Below are 17,368 nucleotides of genomic sequence, written 5' to 3'. Positions count from 1 at the left end.
TGTTTGGTACATAATTTAGAGTATCCCTCATGAATATTTCATGGCTTTTCATTTGTGTATGAATTGTAAGACATGTATATCTAGATTCACAAGGGGCACTGTCAGCCTCGTCCAGCTGAAATAAGCATTTTTTATTACTTAGGAGTACTGTTGGAGGAATGGAAGGTGCCTATTCTGTTTTATGCATAATAATACTTCAGTTTGGGGGGAGGGAGTGGATTTTTTTTTTAAATAAATGTACACTCTGCTTTGGCTTAGTCAGCAGGGACTGTTTTCTATTAAACAGTCTTTTCTTGATGTGCTGAGTGTCTGCAGTGGCTTAGCTCATGAGAAACAATAGAACAATAAATAGGGAAGACATAATAAAGGAAGGAAAAAAACCTATTTATTTGTTAGATTTTTCTACCATCTACACCATCTTATCATTCATTAGCCAATGGTTTAGAAATTATCCAGTCAACAGTAGGCACTGTTAAGCATTGTTGATTTCATAGGTAAAAAGAAATCCTGGGGCCCAATCTTATCCCTGGCCGCATCCCAATAGTATAGCAGCACTGAAATTGCTGCTGCTGTATCCTGTGGGGCTGGGGAAGCAGCCAGAGGACTCCTCGCTGTAAGAGAACATTTGTTCCCTTACCCTGTATACAGCCCCGGTAGTCCCAATTGGCTTACTCAAAGCTGCGCCAGTTATTTTGCAGGTGCAGAACCAAAGAGACCCATGTCAGGCTCCAAAGCCCAGGATTGGGGAAAGGATTTGGCAGCAGCCTCTGCCACCATGACTTTTTTTGGCTTCTGAGTGCAGAAGAAACCACGCATGGACTCCCCAGCCCTCAGTTCTTCTAAGGTTAAAAAAAAAGAAAAAGAAAAAGCAAAAAACAGGTCACTGTGGTGCCCCCCATCAGGTGGCGCACAGGGGTATTTGCCCCTTTGGCCCCCCCAGGTACACCAGTTGCCCCCCACCCACAGTTTGAGAACCACTGTACTAATGGAAAATGGCTAAATACTCAACAACTGTAAGTATATACTTCTCTATGTAAGCTGCTTATGAAGCTTAGGGCACAATCCTAATCAGGTCTACTCAGAAGTAAGTCCTATTTTGTTCAATGGGGCTTACTCTCAGGAAAGTGTGGTTAGGATTGCAGCCTTAATAATAGTTTTACTATATTTGATTTGGTTCATTCAGCAAGCATTCTCCTTACCTTCATTTGATTCAATCTGCTTTAGATAAAAATGCTATAATAAATATTAGAAAATATTAAGCTTCCTATATCTACATTACACGTGTAATCCAGTTTCCATTTTGTTCACCTAACATGGCTCCCAGAAAAGCAGCTCTGGGGACATTACATCTGTTTGGGGGCCAAATATCTCTAACACAAAATTCTCAGCATTGTACACAACTCTAATTCCCATTGTTCTGAAGGAAGGTATATTCATTTTTGCTTTGTTTTGTTTTCAAATTCAGGCTGGTTTATATTTAAATACTTAAATTAATATTTTTTGTGAAAACCCTTTGAATGTCCTCAGATATTCTAAAGCTTAAAAAAAAAACTGACCTGCAATCTGGTCTGATGAGAGGGGGAGTGGAGGTAGGCAAAAGCCCCAGGACCCGGGACATGACAAAACAAACTGTACAGTAAAAAACAAATTTATTACAAAATAAATTTGGGTACCTCAATCTCAGCCTATCCAAGGCTACGTTTCCACTACAACTTTAATCCACTTTCAGTGCACTCCTATTAATTCAATGCCTTCTGGAAACTGTAGTTGGTTAAGGTTTGTGAAGGTGGTTTGTAGTTGTTAAGGTAGTTTGTAAATAACATGAATTTAAGGGTAGCTCTAGAAAGCTCTCAGATTTCTGAACAAACTACAGTCTCCCAAGAATGCACTGGGGAAACAGAAGTGCACTGAAAGTGGATTAAAGCTGTAGTGGAAACGCTACCCAGGTCTTCTCCATAAGCACCAACATGTATAGTACAATTCAAACATGGGAAAGTTAAACTTGCGCCTTCAGAATTACTAAGCCCCAGCAGAAGGTCACCCAATTCACAGCCCAATCCTGAGATGCCCGGGGAGCACTCAAATGATGCTCAGAGTTCACTCCTTTTCTCTTTCCCATGTAAGTGAACGTAAATACATTTACTCATATGTGAAAATTTTAAGGGCTGGCACTTTGTTGTAATGGGCTGTAATGTAATGTAACGTAAAGGGCTGAGATTGTTGTAATGCCATTTAGTTATTTGATTTTTCTCTGTAAACCACTTTGTGAACGTTCAGTTGAAAAGCGGTGTATAAATACTGTTAATTAATTAATTAATTAATTAATGATGGCAAAAACTGCTGTCCATCCCTGAGATGGTGTAACCTGGCATTCACTGGCAGGGGGATCCCACAGGGGTTCCAGTGTGTCCATCCACAATCAACCCATCCATCACCATGACAGCATTTTGCTGGTTAATTATGAAATGGAGGAAAACCAAACAGATGATATGAGAGACAAAGCGGAAGATATCAAGCTTCTAATTTATGCTTTCTCATCATTGCAATGAAATTGGCACCTTAGTACACATTTCAGGAATAGGGATCAAGGAGGCCACAGAATCCTGCGACTAATTTTAACAGCATCTTTTAAAAGCCTTTAAAAGCAAAAACAGCCTTTTCCTACCAAAGCCAGGAGGGAAGACGACACCAAAGGGATTCTGTACAAAAGGCCTGTTAATAAAGTTACTACTTCTTTAACAACATTTTAAAAGACTTAAAGGGCAATCTTCTTTAGCCATGCTTCAAGCATAAGCCGTCTTACACAGGGGAAGGGCTGGTATGGCTCTTTTAACAGATTTTATACGAGGTGGCGAAAAAATATCAACACCATATAAAAGCCTCATTAAAGCATTTCAGAAATAAGATAAGGAAGAGAGAGAGGGAGACAGAGCAAGATGGCTGAGAAATGAAGTAAACACAGGTTAAAGAGAGTCAAGGGAAGAGAAAAGGGGTTGTTGTCTCTAAGTGGATGCAGGCAGGTGCTAATCTTTCAAAATTTGTATTTATGTGAATCTGGCTGTGTTGAAAAGCAAACAGAAATGAGTGCTGTTCTGTTCTCCATTAGGTAAAATCCTCACTTTACCAGAATCTGCTGAAAAGCTTCCATAAATTTGGTCCAGTTGATATATGCATGTGCAATGCTCAAGAGGCCAGTGTCCTGTGGACCACACTACTGTGTATATGGCATGATTTTATTGTCAGTAAAAATAACTATGTTTCAATCATAATAATTAGCATTTTCATAGCACTGTTGAGCATTCAAAGTGCCTCATGGGAATTGCAGCACAATCCTATGTATGTCTACGCAGAAGTAAGCTCCAGTCATTGGCGGTCCTGTTATTATGTGAAAGGGGGGAATGCCCTGGGTACGGAGCGTTGCACACCTCTAGGACCATGTGTAAGCCTCTCTGAGGCTCTGACGTGGTCGGAAACTGTGCTTCCAGGTTGCTGGAAGCACAGTTTAAGAGCGTGGGGAAGCCTCAGGAGGATTTCCTGGTGTGTCCTGGAATCACACAAGACTCCGAAACATTGTGGTGAGTGGGGGGGAGACAGCATCCCGCCGGAGGTGCCATTGTGAACCTTTGCCCAAGGGCATGGGGCTGGGGAGGTCTGCCACTGGCTCCATTGTGCTCAGTTGCTTACTCTCAGGAATGTGTTTGTTGGATTTCAGCTTACAACCCAATCCTATTCTCCTTCTCCCACCCCCACAACGATGCAAAAATGGCTACTGCTGCATCCCATGGGGGAGGGGGAGTTGTAGAGGTCTCCACTAGGTAAGGGAACATTTGCAGTACAGAGGGGTCTACTCAGACCTGCGCTAGCGAATTCCCACGCAGTGTGATCAGGTCAGGATGGGGCTAGAATTCGGTGGCCACTGCTGCACCTGTGTAAGATAAGCATTATCTCCATATTACTGAAGGGTTCCAGGATTTAAATGGAAACTGCTATGTCATAAATTAAAGTACTTTTTTTTAAAGAATTGGTTAGATGAGTCCAGCCCTGTGGTCCCAATGGGGTGATGCATCCGATGGTCTTACCCTGCCCATGTCTCTTCGGAAATATCTCCAAAAGACTTTACAGACAAACTGGTTAAACACTTCTTTTTGAACTCTGGGAGAAACGTGCATTGTCATATTTTTCTGGGGAAAAACCTATTTATATCTCTCTGAACTCACTGGTGGAAGAGCAGGACCCTAATATGGTAAGCAGAGGCTAGCAGATGTAGTCTGATGTTTCACTTGGGAATGTGTTGACTGGAGACACTGCCATTCCATTTAGGAACCAGGTCTATCTAGGTCAACCAGGCTTTCCTGAGCGGCCCATGGCAAGTTGTAATCTATCAGCCTCAGTTCTCCGTCTGTAAAATAGGAAGCACAATGATTTTTGAGATGGGCAAACGGGGCAAAAAGTGTAAAGCTAATTAAAGTATGCAAACCAAAACTGCCAAATCTTAAACTTGATTTATGCTAAGGACATCATTATTAATGTTCACTCCAAGTGAACACAACACGATACACTTGACAGTTGAACTCCTGAATACATATTTTAGGCAAGAAATATCAAATATCACTTTAAAAGTCCTGTTTGTCTTTTAACTCAAATTGATCTCTTGCATTTTGGGCCTTGTAGTCACTGGGAAGATTTGTGTCAGTATTATGGCATACCATGATGGTATAATCAATGTGACATAACCTAGTCTCCCTCTCCGTTTTTTTTCCCTTTACTAAAGTATTACTGCATAAGATCATTAGTAATTCTGACAGACTGTATGTCACTAGCCAATCAAACAAGACAGGAATGGATTATCTCAGAGAAAACAGCACAAACTGCAGGGTTCCAGGGCCTTTTTACAAGAATGTCAAAGGAAGCTGCTGGCCACTTACAAATAGAATGTTAATAGCTTATGTCACTTTTAACGCTGACAGCTCCGCAGTGAAAGGGCACTAATCTCTGTTTGTAATATGCACAATTGAAGAAAAAGGGGAGTCTAAGCATCTCTGCTTAAGCAAAGGCAAAGTATTAACCAATTGTCTGAAAATGTAGGGAATGCTTCATAACCTGTCTGGGAGTGACGGGAATAATGATAATTTTTTTTAAAGCATTGGATTTTCTTTTTCCTGTATTGATCAAGGAGATTAAAACAAAATGCTGCTTTCAAGGCCGATCAATTCCGAATCCCTTTTCCCTTATATGGAGAATTCTAGCATGCGTCTGCTACAGAGTCGACACACAGATTAGAAACCATATTTATCACCCGGAGACGGAAGGTGCTGTGCTGGCATGTGGGCAGGAGAAGATGAGGAAGACAGAACAGATTGTGGAACAAGCTACAGACCTGACCTGTGTAATGCTGTGTGCTGCACTTCCAGGCTCCTCCTCTGGCACGGTGTGATCAAGAGACCCTGTTGTTCACTGATGGCTAGAACTGAACTGAATCTAAGGCAATAGTCAACATTTCATGATTTTTCCAGTTTCACCAGGCAGTCTCATATTGTATTTCAGTGTGCCACGAAAGTTGAAATTGCTGGTTTAAGATGTCACCTTGTCATCTCTTGACTGCTTATGTTCTTTTTCTGCAAGGCACAACCACAGGGGGACAGAATAGGAGAGAGGAAGGTAGAAAGTCAGTCACAGCCAACTGGAAGTTTGTGGGGGACGTTCAAGTTGTGGTTGCTTTGCTTCCCTGGTGCTTAGGCTGCTTCTCTTTATATTTTATATAAATTTTATATGCTCTTCTCTTTTATATTATGTAAGTGCAGAGTGGGATCCTTCTGAGAAGTAGCCTCAGGATGTGGTATGAGAGTGGCAGCCTTATAAAATGAGAGGGCTAGCCAGCCCGTGCTGTTGTTCTTTGGTGGTCAGCAGTCCATCTGCTTATTGAGGCCTGGCATCACCAAGATGCCTACCAGGACCAGGGGGAGTGGGAGGAAAAGTGAGAGTCTAGCCAGCCTTCCATCCCAACTATGGAAAACCAGGTCCTCTGTGAATGTGTATGCCTATGCATGACGGATAGAGAGCATGCGTGTGTGAGAAAGGGAAAGAGAAATAGAGCATACGTGTGTGTGTGTGTGTGTGTGTGTGTGTGTGTGTGTGAGAGAGAGAGAGAGAGAGAGAGAGAGAGAGCACCCATGCACGTGTATGGGGAAATGAATGGGAATGTGGAATTTTCCTGCAGTTATGCCCAACCCCACTGTTCTGCTTTAAACGTGACTTTTCTAATTTAAGATGCAGGTTTTGCTTTTAACTATAGGTGACAATACCTATACCTATAACCTGTGACAAAGAAAGAGTTTTTCCTTCATGCAGACATGCTGGTGTCTCTGTTCTCAGCTTGTTTTCTTAATATATAGACCTTTATTTACTTGTTAAATGTTGGTGCATCATTTGAATCATGTCACAAATCAAGCCCGCTGCTTGATACATCTGTGACACAACAAGCACTTGTATTGAGCTTGCAGTGTCTAATAACTGGTGTAACCTATTCAGCCACCCCACCCCTCCAAACTTGGGCTCTGGGAAGGCCCCTCACATACCAGCTATGCTGGTTTTATTCCACTTCGCTCAATGTAGGGTTAATTTTTTTAGAAATGTTCTAAATTATTTTATTTGCTCATATTTTACTTATTGCTCCTCCCCCCCTTTTAGTCCTACTTTGGTTCATTAGATGCAGTAATATCTCCCTTGTCTGTGACAATTTCCATTAATATCTCAAAGGCAGCTATTAAGTATCATTACAAGCAAAGATTATGGATGGATACTACGTACAATAACAGTGCAGGGAAAGACAATAGTCAAATTTTCATTTGATTCCTTGTTCTTAAGATGCAAATGAAATGCAGAGCTTTTTCTAGTCTTCCTTCTACATTTATACTTCCCAAATGCTTTCTAAAAAAAACACAACCTTCTGGGCCAAATAAATAACTGTATTTGGATTATTTCAACAAAGGAAAAAGAATACCTGACAGGTGTCTGACTTCCTGATTGTCCTCAAAATACAGTTGTCACATGATTACAAAAGCCTTTGTCTTTGTGTTTAATCTCTGCAGCGTTCACTGATTCTTTCCTGCAAACATACCTCCCAAGTCATTGTCCTAACCCTTCTTTGCCCAAGCCAGGCTTACTTCCACCTTATGGAGCCCAACTTGCTAAAAATAACCTGGAAGGCCTTTGCAGGAAAAACTTGATGAGTAAAGGAAGAGTTAATCACCTCCCTCCAGCCTGCCAATTCTCTCTACATCCCCACATTTGCCTTATGATGCAATGTGCTATTTAGCAAGAATAGAACCCACCCCACACACACACCACAGAGACTTACCCCTGGGAATGACTGTTTCCTTATCCAGAGGAGACCTCCGCAATACTCTTAGAAAATTCTGATTTCTTTATACTGTGCACTCCATTTCTCCTCTCCTTGCACATATATCCCCTTCTTCATGTAAGGATTTTCTCTTTCTCTTTTCTTCTAGAATCATCTACTCGGTGCAGTCTGGCCTCGCTGTGTGATCAATGGTTACGTGCATTGCATTGAATCTCCTTCCCAGTTTCTATATTCTCATTTCCACAATAAAAGCCACCTCTAGTTCCTCCTCCAACCTTGCTTCTCACATCATTGCATGCCATTCTAATGAGCTTTGCCATGAGCTGTTATACTTGGTCCCTGCAAATGCAATCAATTTTTCTTGTTTGCATGTGCACAGATCAGCTTGCACTTGCAACAAGTGTAGGTCAGATCTTCCCGCAGGAGGAAAACAAACATAGCACATACTCAACAGGTCACCACTACACTTCTTTCAATGATCATATGCTGTTTGGACTATAGACTCATCCGTAGCAATTACTAGGCTTCTCCACACCTCTCACTGCTAAACTTCTGCACCAAAGCCCCTTCATCCTGTTAGCTGTGCCCCTGTGCAAATGCCATTCACAAGCTCACAGCTGTGATGTGCCTTCTAAGAGAAAGCTGACCCACTCTGAGCAACACCCTACTGTGACTCCTTGTGACTCCTCACTATATTTCACTCTACTTTTTTATTTCTTTTAGACTGATCAGTGACTCATCCCACAAGCCTTACACAAACATCACAAGACAGAAACTGCTCAGTCTCACCCCACAACCGTCACACAAAGAAATAGAGACTCACTTCTCTTTCCTCTTCCCATCTCCCACAACAAACTCACTTGATCTTGTTAGCTTTTCCAGCTTGCAAGCTCTGTTCACAAATTCCCAGATGTAATGGTAGGCCTTCTAAGAGAGTTGACCCAGAGTGAGTCATGCCAAGCCAAGGACTACTTTTCTTCCCCCTTGTGCCCCCCCTTTTCTTTTAAACTGGCCATTGATTTAACTGGCTCTCCTAACAGCCCAGTCCTAACCTGTGCTGGTACAGCTCGGATTAGGAGGTGGCTTGCGCACAACTTGGAGTAAGGAGATATTTATCCCCTTACTCCATGTCATGCAGCAGCCACCCCAGCCACTTGGATGTGCACCAGCAAAATCACTGACACAAATCCAAGCAGCCTGGTGTAGCACGAGGCTGGCTGGGAGGGGGGTTAGGCTCTGTCCCAAGATGCCACAGCTGATACCAGGCCCAGTCCACTCACCGACCCTCCCTCCCTGTCCCTACCGCATCCCAAACTGCCCACTTCCTGACTCTGTCTCTCCTTCTCAGCACCCTCTCCCGCTCCCTATGCCAGTCTCCCTCCGGTCCACTCTCCGGGTCCACTGCTGGATCTGGTGCCAGCAGCCTGGCTCACATCCTCGTGCCGGCCTAAGCCGACTCATGAGTTGTCACGAATGTGTTTTATGGCACATTTGCAACATTCTTAGGCAGACACAGGGGACTTGTGCTGACTGCAGGAGAACCCAGGATTGTGCTCTAAGAAGCATTATATTTGTGATTATATGGAGTCTATCTATGGTGTATGGTGGTGTTCACTCATTCACATATGAAAGTCATCTTTTGATGTTGCCATCATCAAGCGATGAATAGGCAGGCATGAAATCATTCTTGGCCAAATGTGCGCTTCATTGAAGATTTTCCGTCATTTGCTAGAAATATATTCCTTGAGCATAACAACATAAAATAGTCTTCTTGTATGTTAAATTGATGTTTGGTGCAGGTGATGAGAGCTGAGGACTGATGTGTAGGAGAGATAAGTGATGTGTTATTAGAGAAAAGGATGAGCATTTCTTTAACATCATATGCATATTGTCTTCGTTCCCTGCCAAAATAAGGAAGTGATGGATTTGAAAAGTAACAATTTAGTGTACTAGTGTGCTATTTGTTTTTGCTTCCTAGAAACTAAGAGACACTCAGACACGTCTTGCCACCTATTGGAAGCAGATGAGAAGTGAGAATGAGAAAAGGTTGTGTATTTAATTTAAAACACTGGATTTTTTTTTTGTTTTAATGCCTTAGCCATGAACACAGTTCAATCAATATGGGTGCCAGTAGTCACTATCTAAAGCTCATCTGGAATTTAGGTGGGAAAACAGATGTTCCACCTTCCCTTATGTGCCGGGGTGTGTTTCATGTGCACAACTGGATCAACTGGATCTCCCCTTCACAAAGTTCTTACAAGATTTTGAAAAGAAGGAGAAAGTCCTATACGTTCAGTTCGCATATGCGTATCAAATGTACCCAGACCCTGAAACCCCTGTATCAGCACAAACTAATGAATGACAGCCCAATCCTATCCACACTTACCTGGGAGTAAGCCCCATAGACTCTAGAACTCAAGCCTTCTGAGTTTTTGGCCTTTTAAACATTTTTTCAACATCTTTTAATATTTTTTACAGGCCTGATTCTTTTATGATTTGCTGCTCTATGCTCTTTTTACCCGACTACTTTTTATCTGACTACTGTTTTTATGATATGTGTTAATATGCTTTTATCTGTTTTTAAATTATGTTTTTAATATGTTTTAACCTGTTGTAAGCTGCCTTGAGTCCCTTTGGGGAGAAAGGCGGGGTAAAAATAAAGTTGTTGTTGTTGTTATTATTACATCTGAGTAGACATGCATAGGATTGGGCTATGAATCATTAAGGCCCAAATCCTAAGCAACTTTCCAGCACTGGCATAGCTGTGCCAATGGGATGTGTGCTTCATCCTGCAGTTTGGTGGTACTCATGCAGCCCTCCTCAAATTAAGGGAATGTTTGTTCCCTTGCCTCTGAGCTGCATTGCCCTTATGCCAGTGCTGGAAAGTGGGTTAAGATTACACCCACAATCAGATAACAATCACCATATAACATCACAAAAAATGTCCATGCAAAGGCAGTGGAACATGATGCAACTGCATCAGTGTGGCTCATTGTTGAGCTGACTCTTAATCTGTTGTAAACTGGTATACAAGTCTTAGGAACCCGAATATCATATTCAGAACATCAGATAGTAACAGAGAAGGAAAATAGCATGTTTTAATGCTTCTTCACTTCAAAATATCTTTCCTCTTTGAATGAGAAGGGCTGAAGCCTAGCTTTCTTGCTGAGTTTTCTTTGATGTGTTTGGATATTTCTTTTTTTCAATATAGAAAGCGTTAAAACCTGTGATTCTCCATCTGCAGCTGGTATAATCCAAGAAGAGCTGTGCCATTTAATTTTTCTGAGGGCCCAATTCTATCCAATTTTCCTGCGCTGATGCAACTGTGCCAACAGGGTGTGTACTGCATTCTGCAGGGGGGGCGCGACAGTTTCGGAGGCCTCCTCAAGGCAACAAACATTGCCTTATCTTGGGGCTGCATTGTGGCTGCATCTCAGTGCTGGAAAACTGGAGAGGTTTAGGCCCTGAATGAGTAGTTTAGCACTTGTGAGCAAGCAATACATTTTTGTTTTGTTTGTTGTTGTTTTGATAAGAAGCTATGCTATAGCTTTTGCTTTTCCAAAATGATTCTACAGTCCATAAGGGAGAAAGAAAATCAGGCCTCTGATTCCCCGTACTCCATTCTGGACTGGCCCACTGGCTAGTGTGACTCTCAGCCACCGCTCAACAGTCATTCAACTCTCATTTCTGTATATTTCAAATAAATTTATGTTCTAGATGCATCATCTAAAGCAGTGTTCTTCAGCCTTGGAGTTGGGACCCCACGGGGGTCATGAAACCTCAGTTGTGGGGTCGTAGCAACTTATGGGAATGAAATGGTTGAAGACCACTGAACTAGAGGACCACCAGGAAAAGGAGGTGACATCTGGTGTACGCATTCAGCTACCAGGTGTTTGTGTCTCAGTCCTGCTCAGGTTCTTAGCAATTGTGCAAAAATAGCTTTTGCTAGTGCCAGGCTTCATGACATTTTTTCTCCTCCATAATAAGTATATTTGGTTACAGTGAACAGTGCTGGGAGGGCACTACAGGGGTGGAGGTGGGTGGATAGGGTCTTGGGAGGGGGTGGGATTGACAGTGGGGTCACCAGCATAATTTGTTTATTGGGGTTGTGACATGAAAAAAAGGCTGAAGACCACTGATCTAAAGCTAAAATTATCCTGTATTAGTGTTGCTCCTGAAAAGTACTGATACGTCTGGAAAGTGTCTCCGAAAAAGCTGCATTAGATTGACCATGTAATTGTAAAAGACAAAAGACAGCAGGCTGATGAGAATCAACAAAATACTTCCTGAGCAATGTTACTAATAAAACATGATCATCAGTTCATTTGTCAATCACGCTCAACTGTCTTACGGTGGCGCCTGATAAAATACCTGCCTTCTTTTATTTCTCAATATTCCCTGAAGTATTAGTTACACACTTGTATAAAGCATTTGGAGTTTTTTTTTCATGATATACCATTTCAAGTCATGAATATATTTTGGATGCCTGAGTGAGTACCTATAATGTTCGGTGTGACCATTTGCCCACCTTTGTATCAACAAAGAATTCTCCTTTACACGTGAACAAAAGTAGGTCGTATCCTTTCCCTGTCACAGTCCTGGCTTTATGATTTGGCTTTGGATACATTGTCCTTGCAAGGAAAGTATTTCTTACCAGGGCCTGAATATGAAATGGCAGACCAGTTTCTTCTCTTCCTTGCTCAAGTGTGGATGAAATAAAATGATGGTTTTAAGTCAGCCCTATGCAGTACATTTACACTTATAGCACAGCCTCATCCACTTCAATGTCTTGAATGAGATTTGAAACAATCGTATAAGCAGCGGTTTGGTCCTCATGCTTTTGTCGTCATCAGTATACTCCCAGATAGACTGATGCTGCGCTCTTCCAGTGGGGAAAGGGAGAGGCTCAGACACTGAACCAGCTGGTTGGCAACCTTCAGTCTCAAAAGACTATGGTATAAGCCTACAGCACCCGGTATTCCCATGCGGTCTCCCATCCAAGTACTAAACAGGCCTGTCCCTGCTTAGCTTCCAAGATCAGACGAGATCGGGCATGTGCAGGGTAACAGTTGTCCTGCCCATAATCCATGGCATTGTTGTTGCGACTGAGAATAGAACAAGACTTCCACTAACTTCACTCTCATTCCTCCCAGACATCCCCAATGAGCATGAACCTCATGTCTTACCCAGACTTCCCATAATGCAGTACTTTAGGGTCAGTTCACAAACAGCAGTGTAAGCCATGCTTAGCATCACATAACTATGACTGTAGGTGGAATGAGACCCAAGGTCTTCACACACAACTGTGAAGATGTACTGCATAAAGCTATATACAGGGCTATGTTCAAAAGGCTTTGTACAGGGCTATCATATGTACAGGGCACATGTTTTTCAGTGCATGTTCTTTAAAAAAAAATGAGAACAGAAAATTTGGGCACCACTTCAGGCACCCGTCAAGCTCCAGCTGGGCTTTATTAAAAAAATATTTTACATATAGTACATATAGGTTATTTTGTCCTGGGCCCTGGGCTCCTTAATCCTCAACCAGCTTGCGCCAAAGGCGAGATTTGAAGCAAAGCACAAAACTCATAGCTCACATTTTTTTTCCCTGCAGTCTGCACTTTAAGATATAAAATAATACAGTCATACTCAGTGAGCGCAGAAATGATGACCACGTGGCTTTTTAAAGAAATTTGAAGCGCGATGGCTAGGAATTTCAGTGTTCACTTTGCTCTTTTCTGTCCATGTTCAACATTGTTGCTTTTTTCTTTATGGGTTATACATTTTTAAATGAATGGGCATTCTGAACCAGCTGTTTAGAATAGCTAATTGTGAGAAATAATATTTTATGCCTGCGTGAATATCGGGGAGTAGCATTCACACAGGTTTCATGTATCCCCCATGGCTTCTGCTCCTATTGCTTTAACCTGAGTTAAATGCAGTATCTAATTGCTAGCTGCAATGTGTTATGTTTATACAATATGATCCTTATTTTTTTCCACTTGAGCAGATAAAGTGGGTATCTATTTATATTATCATGATGGTTGAGTCACTAGAGGTTGATTAGCTATGCTGAAAACCAGCAGAAGCAGATGCAACCTCCTGAAAGGAATGGAAGCATAGAATACAAAGAGGAAAGCCAAGATGAGAAAAGTGTGGTCTGAATTCATTTGGGTATGAATGCAACCATACCCAAATAATGGGGGGAATCTAAATTCCACTCTGGAGCCCGGGGGATCTGAACTGCACAATATAAAAGCAGTCTTATATATGTGCATCCTCACTTTGTGTCATTTATGGGGCAGAGTGCCACACTGCACACTCCCACCCACATTGCGCACATTGCACACCCACATTGCGCACAGTACTCAAGGATGTCCTGTTTGCTCCCCTCCATCTCACTTTGGCATTTCACCAAGTCTTCCTTCATGTTTTCAAACTTATCTTCAAACATCATAAGGGCTAGAAATTTAAAAAGAGAGAGCTCCAATTATCAACTTGTATGGTACAGTGTAATCACAGAATTGCAGCAGAACGTATGGAGCCCAGTTACAAACCATTAGGAAGACAGTTTTTCCTGCCTTTCTTGAAATGAGTAGAAGATATACAAGAACAATCAACTTGGCTGTGATCTACAACAGTTTTTTTTTTTTGGGGGGGGGGGACACTAACTGCATGTTAATGCACACACATGTATGTGGTTGCACCATTTTTACTAGTTTTATTTTATTTTACATTATAGGTATAATTTAATTATCCCCAGATGTTTGACCCATGCTTTTATCTCAGCGTGATAGGCCTTTCAATTAAAGGGAAAAAAAGGGAAAAAAATTAAAGGAAAGGGTGCTTTCAATTAAAGGAAAAAAGTCATTTAGCAATAGCCTCGTTAATGCAAGAGAGGGCAGCCGACTGACAATCCATCAATCACTCTCTCTCCAGGCACTCAGAACAGCTTCACTCCAAGGCAAGCAACCTCTCCTTTCCCCCTGAGCACCTGAAAGAAAGAGAATCACTTTGCATTCTTTCCCAGCACTGCACTCTGGGTGAAGGGTGGGGTTGCTGGCTCAGAGTAAAGCCTTTCTAAGCACCTGGAAAGAGACTGATTGATGGATTGTCTGCCTAATGACTCTGTCTTACATCACAAGGCTCAGCAAGGCTGTTTTTAAATCACTGAGCAAAGGGATATTGTTTTTAAAATGGATTTGCTTTAATGCGATTTTTGCCATCCCTGTGAGTTCTGGGAACCTCCCAAATAATCTGACTCAACCAGTATCTTATTATAAGCTGCTTTGGGACAGAGCAGGGATGTAATGTGGATTCTTAACCCTTTGGCAGCTCATCATTGCTGTTTCCTGCTTTAACTCTATCCCCGAACACTGTCTCCTGAAGTGTTCAAATGTGATTTTGCAAGGACTTACAGAGAGAACGTCTTGAGGTTACTGTTGAAACATATGAAGTCATCCTCTACTGAATAAGACTAGCGATCCACCTCATTTGTGGACTGAAAATAATACTGTGAGAGCATGAGTTGGAAATTCCTCTGTTCTGATCTCCCCACAGCAATGAACTCACTGAAGGAAAGTTATTTTTCCTTCAGCGTCAGCTACCACCTGCAGTGAATGAATGAATGAATGAAATGTATTTATTTTAGAAGAAATAAAAATATTTATTTCTTTATTTTATAAAGTGCACCAGGCTTCATAAATGGAAGGCAGCAGTACAGATTAAGTTTAAAACAACAGTCCACAAATAACATTAAAATACCACCCATACAATATCAGAAAGGTTGCTCAGACCTGGCCACTACGACCCATGCCCTAGTGACATCCAGATTAGATTTCTGCAATGCGCTCTCTGTGGAGCTGCCTCTGAAGACAGTCTGGAAACTGCAATTAGTGCAGAACGTAGCTGCCCGTTCGGTTCGGTTCGACTCAGTCAGGTTGCTGTTTCAGTGACTACACTGTCTGCCAGTTCATTTCCAGGCTCAATTCAAAATGCTAGTTTTGACTTTTAAAGTCCTATATGGCTCGGGTTCGGGGTATCTGAGGGACCACCTCCTTCCATACAATCCAACCTGTCCTCTCAGATCACCCGAGGAGGCCCTTGTAACAGTGCCGCCACCAGCAGAGGTGAAGGGGTGGCAACAAGAAATAGAGCCTTCTCGGTGGTGGCACCCCATCTGCAGAATTCCCTCCCCCTGGTATTGAGAACAGTTCCCTCTTTAGAGTCCTTTTCGGTGGGGCCTTAAGACCTTTTTATTCATGATGACTTTTTATGCTGACACTGTGGGGCATGGCACTTTTTTATGAATGTATTTCAATCAGGATCCAAGTTTTAATGTGTTTTATTGTTTCAAATGTTTTATTTTATATCATCACAGAGAAGCCCCAAAGCAGCAGCAGAATGCCACATCTTTCCTACCTTATGGGACAGTTGTAACATGACTGGCATATTGGATTATACCCAAACCCTCTCTTGCTGAAGCACTGTCCTAGAGCACTCCTCCTAGTGCAGGAGAAAGAAGGGCACAATTTTTGGTTATTTCCCTTTCCAACCCCTTGCATTTCTCAAAAATCTGCTCCTGGGGGTTGGGGGGACACTCTGGAGAAGGTCTGCAGAGGAATAGGAGGTTGGACAGGAAGGGGAAATTGCTAAAACTTGTATTCCCTCCCCCTCTTGCACAAGCAGAAGACAAATGCGTGCAAGTCAGTGTTTAGATACAACCCAATGTACCTGGAGCACTGCAAGTCTCTATTGCAATATTAAATGAAAAGTATTATTGTATTATTATTATTACTATTATTGCACCTTCCATTTCTTTCTACTGGACTAACATGAGACTAACCAGTTTATTACGTACATTATGTTATGTATCACGCACAAGTGTATAATGTACCTAGGCATGTTGCTAGTCTAGCACTGCTAGAATTGCCAAATGCAGTTTGCTATGATTCCCCCCCCCCCTTCAAATCCCAGGTAAATTCTCTTTCTTGGAACACAATATGAATGGCACTTGCTAAATGTATGGAAAAGTTTCACAGCACAATCTTATGCATGTCTACTCAGAAGTAAGTCCCACTGTATTCAATAGGGCTTACTTCCAGAAAAATGTGTTTAGGATTGCAGCCTGAATCCTCAGCTGAGCAGTGTATGTTTTGGTTTGTGTTGAGTGCTTTACTCTTACTGGGGTAGGTAGTACTTTAGTCCATGAGAAGAGTTCGTGTAGATGAAAAGGCTCATCTGGATGTAAACGTGTCCCTTCTGCTAATGAGTGTACTGCTTTGGAAGATCCAGGAGCCTTGTAAATAATCTGTTTTGACAGTGTTTCCCAAGAAATAGCGTGTTTAATTTTACAAGACGGAGAGATCACGGGCACACGGACCTAGCTGCATGTGCCTGGTCTAATTATATGAAGCTTGCAATTTGCCATTGTTGACGGACTCTTGTAGCATCTTCCATTCAATTAATAATGCTTTTGCAAATTGGCAAATAGCATTTGGACTCAAATACACAGAGGAGCATTTTTTCCCCCTTTCCCTCCCCCCAAATAAAAAATGCCTGCCTTTTCTCTAGTGTAGAACAATTTGTCAAGTAATTAGCCAATCTAATTAAATTTTTGTAGCACTAATCAAACGAATATGCTAAAATTTTCTTTGCCCAGGCAGTTTGCTGTCTGCTTGCATTTAACTTGATGGTTTGAAAGAGGCCCGACTCAGTCTGCCACTCCACTTAATCATCTCATTTGCATTTTATATTGGTAAATCAAATTAAGCACCAGTGGCTTTTAGTATGATTGACTGTGGTCACGGCTGTTCAGATGGGACGTTTTTTCACAGAAAATTAGGCACATTTTAATACGAGCGCGGAGGCTGGGCTTTCAGCGTTCCGCAAACGACATTCACTCAGCTAATTAAATGTGCTTGTTGCATTTTTTTTTTAAATTTTGCCAGCGTATGATAGATTTACCCAGCTGGTGTGTCCATTTTTCCTTTTGCATAATTTCTTGAT

At 41.9% G+C, this 17,368-nt stretch overlaps 1 pseudogene; it reads right to left on the bottom strand.

Moving 5' to 3' along the window:
• Positions 1-12,320: 12,320 nt before the first annotated feature.
• LOC136643019 (5S ribosomal RNA) lies at positions 12,321-12,434 on the bottom strand (annotated as a pseudogene).
• Positions 12,435-17,368: the final 4,934 nt, after the last annotated feature.

Source organism: Tiliqua scincoides, chromosome 2 (assembly GCF_035046505.1).
Source record: "Tiliqua scincoides isolate rTilSci1 chromosome 2, rTilSci1.hap2, whole genome shotgun sequence".
In the NCBI taxonomy this organism is placed as follows: domain Eukaryota; kingdom Metazoa; phylum Chordata; class Lepidosauria; order Squamata; family Scincidae; genus Tiliqua; species Tiliqua scincoides.
Note: the sequence above shows the minus strand (reverse complement) of the source record. Positions and strands in the feature narration are given on the sequence as shown.